The sequence below is a fragment of the Puntigrus tetrazona genome, chromosome 16, assembly GCF_018831695.1.
Source record: "Puntigrus tetrazona isolate hp1 chromosome 16, ASM1883169v1, whole genome shotgun sequence".
Lineage (NCBI taxonomy): Eukaryota > Metazoa > Chordata > Actinopteri > Cypriniformes > Cyprinidae > Puntigrus > Puntigrus tetrazona.
This window is the reverse complement of record NC_056714.1, coordinates 19018596-19027499: the sequence shown is the minus strand read 5'-3', so window position 1 is coordinate 19027499 and position 8904 is coordinate 19018596.

Sequence of the window (8904 nt, the reverse complement as noted above, 5' to 3'; positions counted from 1 at the left end):
ATTACATGTTCTTTTATTGCTCGGTAGACATTTACAGTAAGCATAAAATGTTTTTAAATTTTAGTAAAAATTACAGTTTAAAACTTACTGAGATCTCTTCTGAAAAACATGTGAAATCACAAATTAAATATTTGCATTTGCTATTTATTCCTTTTGTTATAAATGACTGAGATATGTTAAAAAGACATAATTAAAGATTTTTCTCTTCTAATATTTTCCCTGCAGAAAAATTGCTCTTTTACAATTCAGAAGACATTTTCATTAAGTATCAACTTTGTCAGTAACGTTTAATAACCCAATAATACGTTCAAACACGTTTAATAGCCCTTCAGAGTTAACCATAGCTAATGCATTAACTACACTGAAAAAAATCATTCTGAGTGTAAGTAAATGTTATGTAATTAAAAAGTGTAATATTAACAATACATGTTATGTTTATAGCTTTACGTGAAAATGCCTAGTTTTTAATTAATCTACATTTGCATTTTTTTCTTTACAAAATTTCTATAAGTAATTCCAGCCAATCTTTTTGGGCACACACACAACAAACAATAACCTTGTTTTACAACCCCTGGCAAAAAGTATGGAATCACCAGTTTTGGATGAGCACTCATTCAGACATTTCATTCTGTAGAACAAACTCAGATCACAAACATGAAACAATCCCGAAGTCATTCCAAAGTGCAACTTCTTGGCATTCAGAAACACTAAAAGAAATGAAGAAAAAACATTGTGATAGTCAACAAATGCTACTTTTATAGAGCAAGCACAGGGAAAAAAAATATGGAATCATTCAATTCTAAGGAGAAAATAAGGATTCATTCAGTCAATTTCCTTTCCTTAATTGTGCACCTGTCTCAGATTAGATCCGCTCGTTAGTCTGCAGTTAAAAGCATTGCAGTTATCACACCTTGGAGGGCTGCTAGACCAAGTGGATTGGCAAGAGTCATGGCTCCAACAATTGAGATGTCTCTTGAAACCAAAGAGAGGATTGTCAAACTTCTTGAAGAAGGTAACTCTTCACGCATGGTTGCCAAAGATGTGGGCTCTTCACAGTCAGCTGTATCTAAGATATGGACCAAGTACAAACAGCATGGGAAGGTTCTTAAAGCCAAGCGTATTGGTAGACCAAGGAAGACATCCAAGCGTCAAGACAGAAAACTGAAGGCCATATGTCTTGAAAACCAAAAATGCACAACAAAACAAATGAAGAATAAATTGGAGGAAGCTGGAGTCAATGTATGTGACATCATTGACACCTAAACAGAAAAGAAAAAGAATGCAATGGGCTAAGGAGAAGCAATCATGGGCTGTGGATGACTGGATAAAGGTTATCTTCAGTGATGAGTCACAAATCTGCATTGGACAAGGTGATGATGCTGGAACTTTTGTTTGGTGCCGTTCCAGTGAGATTTACAAGGAAGACTGCCTAAAGAAAACATCCCAATTTCCACAGTCCTTGATGATATGGGGCTGCATGTCAGGCAAAGGCACTGGGGAGATGGCTGTGGTTACCTCTTCAATAAATGCACAAGTTTACATTGACATTTTGGACAGTTTTATTATCCCTTCTATAGAAAAGATGTTTGGGGATGATGAAATTATTTTCCAACATGACAATGCATCGTGCCATAGAGCAAAAACTGTGAAAGCATTCCTTGGAGAAAGACGCATCCAGTCAATGTCATGGCCTGCAAATAGTCCAGATCTCAACCCAATTGAAAACCTGTGGTGGTAATTGAAAAAAATGGTCCACAGCAAGGCTCCGACCTGCAAAGCTGATCTGGCAGCTGCAATCAAAGAGAGTTGGCACCAGATTGATGAAGAATACATGCCTCAGAGACTGCAAGCTGTTATAAAAGCCAGAGGTGGTGCAACTAAATACTAGTGATATGATTTGACTGTTTTTTGTTTGTCTGTTTTCCATGATTCCATATTTTTTTCCTCAGAATTGAATGATTCCACATTTTTTTCCTCAGAATTGAATGATTCCATATTTTTTTTCCCTGTGCTTGCTCTATAAAAGTAGCATTTGTTGACTATCACAATGTTTTTTCTTCATTTCTTTTAGTGTTTCTGAATGCCAAGAAGTTGCACTTTGGAACGACTTCATGATTGTTTCATGTTTGTGATCTGAGTTTGTTCTACAGAATGAAATGTCTGAATGAGTGCTCATCCAAGACTGGTGATTCCATACTTTTTGCCAGGGGTTGTATTTACTCAGTACAAAATAATTTGCTCCTTCGTGTGTTGTTGGTCTGTAAACCCCGCGCATTTCATCGCGCAGACTGAGCTTAAGGTAAGAATAAAGTTAGTAAAAGTAACATTAGTTGTTTAGTTAGCTATACGTTACCACAGTCTTTACTGTTTTAGAATTGTTGTGCAAGAACTAGGGTTTGTCATTGTCATTTGAAGATAATGTTGTTGCACGTGGAATGGAATTACTACCATGTGGCCACGCCGGTAGGAGGATATTTGCTTTACGTGTAACTGAAACTTTGCAAGTGGCGATAAAATAGTTGATTCTAATGTAATTTGAAGCTAACGTTAGCATGCTGTTAGAAAGTAGGGCATTTAGTGTAAGCTAAAGTTAGCACGCAGCTATAAAATTTAGTGTAAGCTAATGTTAGCATGTGCATGTTTACCGTATATTTTTCATATTGTTTTGTGTCTAACGTTAAGTGACAATAGTCTCTGAAATTGGTCAGATATTGTCACTAACACAGACTACTGCAGTCTACAGAGGCGAATTTACGTTCACAAAACTTTTTTGTTTTGCCACTGACTGAGGGAACATTATGCTCCTTTACCCGAGAAGGGGAGCCACCCACCGCCGTATTTTAACCCTTCAACTTCAGCCCCTGCTTGTGTTCCTCCTCCGCCTCCGCCAGAGAAGTTGTATCCGTCTCTAGAACAGTATGAGAACGACAAGCCAGAAAGGCAGGCTGACCCGCACAATGATAATGTAGCTGCTGTCTGGGTTGCGAAGCCAAGGGGAATTGAGGTGCAACCACCCTCCCCCAGTGCTTTGAAAGATTTAATGTCCATGCTTCCTGGACTTGAGAATCCTGTTGTGTTCGTATAAATGCTTGTTCGTTGTTCACGACATTGCCAATTGGTGGGTGCTGATTATCGATTTATATTACAGCACAAATTAGGCCAAGCATATGATGAGGTGGGTCTACTCGCAGCTTGCCCGGTGTTAGATCCCAAATCAGACGTAATGGAACAGACTGAGGTGGTGGAAGATCAGGGTGATGGAAAAATCCGCAAAAAAAGGACTTTTGTTAAGTTTGAGTGGAAAGATAACTCAGCTGAGATGTTGGACAAATTGAGAGCTCAGCTAACTAAATATTTGTTGACTATAAAATCAGCCAACCGTGATTTGTCGCAAGTTACAAACTGTAAGCAGGAAAAAGGCGAGTCTGTGTCAGTCTTTTTCATGCGCTTTAGAGGTAATGGCTAACAGTGGGAGGTTTGGATCTGAAAGAGGCAGAGCCTAACCCAATGTTATTAGCAACATTCATGAATAACTTTACGCTGAACTGCAGAGAGGTATTGAAGCACCACTTGTGTGATCGTAATCAGTTGGCGATTAAAGATGCAGGTATTAAGCTGAGAACGTTGGAAGGCGATGGAATGTTTGTGGATAGTAAGAAAAATGCATCTTTTGTTGTTGTGCAGGGTTTTGTTGTTGTTGCAGCAGCGCCACCCCTATTTGTCGGACCAAAACAACTGTTCTGCGCACATGCAGTTGGACTTCTGCTGGTCTGGATCCTGGAAGGGGGGAGGACAGAAGGCCTGCAGTACGATCGGCTGCGATGTAACAGAGGGTACTTTAGGTGTATAACCCACTCGTGGGTATACAAAGCCTTTGACATGCCTGGGGCAAAGTCCAAGTAAGTAGGGGCCACGGAGAGGGCCTGCAGATCTCCCACCCTCCGAAGAGAGGTGATGGCAAGGAGAAATGCTGTCTTATAGGATAAGACAGGTAGGGGAACCTCTTCAAGGGGCTCGAAGGGTGCCTTACACAGAGCCTCTAACACCACAACCAAATCCCAGGGGGGAACTCTGGTCCGCACTGGAGGTCTCAGCCTCAGCACACCGTGGAGGAATCGTGTAACTAATGGGTGTCTGCCCACTGAGTGGCCACCAATAGGGTCATGATATGCAGATATAGCTGACACCTATAGATATAGCACCTTTAGGGTGGAGTGGGATAACCCGGTGGAGAATCTCGCCTGAAGGAACTCCAGCACTGAACCTACTGGGCAGTTAACTGGCTTTAAATGGCGGTCTCCACACCGTACACTCGTAGAGGGAGCTCTGGATTGGAGGATGGTCTCGACAACCTCAGCTGAAAGACCAGAGGCTATGAATTGTGCCCCCTCAGGGGCCACACCCACAGCTTCAATAACTCCGGGCGAGGGTGAACTATTGTTCCCTCCGCCTGAGAGAGTAGATCCGGCCTCAGGGGGATCTCCCACGGATGACCGTCTACTAGGCCGATGAGGTCCGCGAACCATACTCGGCCCGGCCAGAACGGGGCTACCAGCAGTAGTCTGATTCCGTCCTGGCGCACTCTCGCCAGAACTCCTGGGAGCAGGGCAATCGGAGGAAATGCGTACAGGCGACACCTTGGACACGCCTGTGACATGGCATCCAGTCCCAGGGGAGATGGATGAACTAGAGAGAACCAGAGGGGACATTGTGCATTCCCTCGAGAAGCAAAGAGGTCCACCTCTGCCTGGTAAAATCTCAACCAGATCTGCTTCACCCCGTCGGGGTGAAGCATCCATTCCCCTGGCCTCAACCCCTGTCTCGACAGGGTGTCGGCTCCCGTATTGAGATGCCCAGGGATGTAGGTCGCTCTCAGCGAGCAGATTTTGTCCTGGGACCACACAAGGATCTGGTGCGCCAGCTTGTTCAAGGGGCGCGAACGCAGTCCTCCCTGGTGGTTGATGTAAGAGACCACCACTGTGTTGTCGGTGTGCACCAACACATGGTGAGGAAGTGCTTCAGAGCACAAAATAAAGCTAACATCTCTAGCAGATTGATATGCCACCTCTGGTGGTGATCGCTCCACAGACCGTGGGCCGGGCACCCGTTCAACACTGCGCCCCAACCGGTTAGGGATGCATCCGTCGCAAGGGAGGTACGGCGACATAGAGCTCCTAACCTTGGGCCCTGATTCAAGAACCAAGGCTTTCTCCACAAGTCTAAGGCCCGAACTGCACGGCGTGACACTTTGATTTTGCGAAGTGGGTTTCCCCTTGGGGAGAACCCCTTGGTCCTGAGCCACCACTGTAGGGGTCTCATGTACAGCAGGCCAAAGGGTATCACGTTGGACGCAGCTGCCATCAAGCCCAGTAGTCTCTGATACTGCTTGACAGTGAATGACTGGCCTTCCCTGACTCTCTCGACTGACATGAGGATCGACTGCACACAAGCAGGAGACAAACGTGCCCACATCGTGGTCAAATCCCACACCACGCCTAGGTATGTGGTCCTCTGAGTGGGACGCAATACACTCTTCTTGCCGTTCAGTCTCAAACCCAACTCCCCCATGTGAGACAGAACAACATCTCGATGTTGAACTGCTGTCTGCTCTGATTGAGCTAATATCAACCAATCGTTGATATAATTGAGTATGCGGATGCCCTGGAGTCTCAGTGGAGCCAGAGCTGCATCCATACACTTCGTAAATGTGCGGGGTGAGAGTGCTAGGCGAACGGAAGTACTCGATATTGGTATGCTACGCCCCCGAAAGCGAACCTCAGAAACTTCCTATGTTGAGGAAGGATGGATATATGGAAGTATGCCTCTTTCAGATCTATGTTGACAAACCAGTCCTCGGATCTGATTTGAGTCACCACATGTTGATGGTAAGCATTTTGAACTTCAGTCTGTTGACTGAGCGGTTCAAGACCCTCAGATCTAAGATGGGACGCAACCCCCCGTCCTTCTTCGGAACAATGAAATAGCGGCTGTAAAACCCAGATTCCGCAGCATGAGGAGGGACCACCTCGATGGCCTCCTTCCTGAGCAGGGATTCTACTTCCTGTTCCATCACCAGAGCTTGCTGGGGGCCGACTACTGTCGGTGTGACTCCCCTGAATGTTGGTGGTGGAAAACCGAACTGAATTCGATAGCCTTTCTCTATCGTTTGTATGACCCATTGAGATACATTTGGCAGAAGTTTCCACGCTGGTAAATAATCTACTAAGGAAATCAGCCTCTCGAGGCTGACCTCTGGTGTGCGAGATACAGGTAACTCGGTGGCCTGAAACAGCTGACCAGCAGGCAGACGCCGGGCTAGCTGTAAACGGGACCCCCGCAGGGGTGGCGCGTTCCCCGGCCGTGACGCACCCTCAGGTGACTTCGGCTGGGGAGACGTGCTGGAAGGCTCCGCGCTCTGGTACGAGGGCAGAGACAGCGGAGTTACTCTCTGAGGGCCCTGAGGAGGAATGGGTGCCGACTGACAAGGCATAACCTGATCCTCCCCAGGAGGGGCAACCCTCAGAAGCCCTGAACCACTCATATCAGGGCTTCTTGGCCGAGGACTTCCTGTCCAGAAAGACCCTCAGGTCTTTGGACCCGGAAGTCCCCGGCCCAGAGCGCCGCTTCGCCCCCTGCTGTTTTTTAAGGGGGGGCGAGAGGCGACGCTCTGTTTCTGCATTCGCCTGTATGAGGAGCTGGCACGCGGTGGGGGCATCTCTCGTCCCGATGCCCCCTGAGATCGACGCGGGAGGAAGTTTTTGAACGCTGCCGCCTGTTTACGGGCCTCCTGGTACCTATCGACGACCTCATTGACAGAGTCGCCGAATAGGCCAGAAGGCTGCAGGGGGGCGTCCAATAGGCAGACCCTGTCCCGCTCTTTCATATCGGACAAGGTCAGCCAAAGATGCCTCTCCGCGGCCACAAGGGATGACATAGACCGCCCCAAAGCACGGGCGGTCTCCTTTGTGACGCGGAGGCAGAGATCAGTAGTCCGACGCAGTTCTGTGACGTCATCGGTTCTCCCTCGTCGACCTCTTTCAGCAGGTCGGCTTGATATGCCTGCAACACCGCCATAGTGTGCATGCAAGATCCAGCCAGACATGCTGCCGCGTACCCCTTAGCCACCAAAGCCGACGTTGTTCTCAGCGGCTTCGATGGTAAGGTCGGAGCCTTCAAAGACAATGCCACACCGGGGGACAGATAGGTGGCAAGAGACTGTTCTACCCGGGGCATCGCCTTATAGCCGTACTCCGCGACTCCCGCCACATTCTCATAATAACAAACAGCGGTGGGGGAGAAAACACAAGCAGAGTACGGCCTTCCCCAGGACCTCGACAGCTCACTGTGGAGGTCTGGGAAGAAAGGAAGGCTCCGTCTTAGAGGTGGCTGCTTTGCTCTCAGAAATCTCTCATCTAATTTAGATCTCTGAGGCTCAGCATATTGCTCGGCGGGCCAATCGAAGATAAGCTTGGCAACCGCACGAGTTACCACCTCTAAGAGCTCCTCATACTGGGGCGTGTGCAGTGGCGTGTCTCCCCCGTGGCCGAAGAAGCCGAAGTTCGGGCTTCGGACACACGGGATTGAGTGCCCGATCTGGCAGATTCCGACCGAGAAAAGGGCGAGCCCGTCTCCATCTCCTCCGCCAGATCGAGTTGCGATCCCCAGCCGTGCGTTCGCCGCTCCACTTCGGCGGCAGCGGGTCCCGCACCCCTGGGAACGCCGGTGAAGGCTCCCTCCTCGAAAAGAGCCCTCCGGGAGCGGAGTGTTCGCAGCGGTAGCTGCAAACAATGCGGGCAATCAGTCCCCTCGAGGGCTGACGCCGTGTGCTCCGCTCCCAGGCACGCAACGCACAAGCTGTGTGTGTACCCACCCGTGATATAACGAGGGCAGAGATCAGCAATCAGGTTCCAGATTGTTCCCACTATGATAAAATTTTGCACTCTGCTTTCTCACACAGTGACCCTATGTCGCACCGCCTGGTGTGGACAGATGACATGGAGAAGGCGTATCGCGCCCTGAAGGCTGCCCTGTGTTCAGCACCGGCTCTGGGCCTCCCCAACTATGATGTACCATTCCACTTGTATGTGTCACACCATGGTGACACTGCTTCGGCTGTTTTGGCTCAGGAGCACGGGGGAGGTTTCAGACCATGTGCATATTTATCTAAGTCACTTGAAACCATAGCCAAAGGTCTACCAACATGCCTGAAAGCAATAGCCGCTGCTGCATGCATGGTTACCGATGCAGAAAAAATGGTGAGGGGTAACCCGTTGACCTTGCATTGCTCTCACCAGGTCCAGTACATGTTGAAACATTTGTCAACACAGCATTTGTCTGTACGACGTCGCTGTGGTTATGAACAGGTACTGTTGGCTACTGAAAAGCTGACAGTGAAACCATCATCCTCACATGATACCATTGCTCATGCTTTACAGCATCTGCTGCATGCCCAAGATGACTGTATACCTGATGATCATGGTTGTGTAACTACTGTTATCTCTGATTGCTCCATCAGGTCTGACATGAAGAGCAGTCCAATGTCGGGCGCTCGATCACTGTTTGTGGATGGCTCGTGTTCAAAACCACATGAGTGTACCTGTGTGGCTATGCTGTATGTGAGTTTCCTGATATTGTTGTTGAATCCGCAGCCCACAGTATCTCAAACATGTCCACAGTGCCTGTGGATGTCCTCAAGGAAAACATACAGGAAGCAGTGAAAAAAAAGTTTCCTGATGAAACATGCTTTCAGGTTGCCAATACAGTAACCTGCCATGGCACCACTTACTCAGTGGGAATGATTTTGCCTTACGGATCCACTGGAGGGCTTCCAGATTTTGTTGAACTAAATCTTGTACTTTTTGTGCATGGCCAACCTGTTTTTGCGGTCAAGTATCTACAATCATG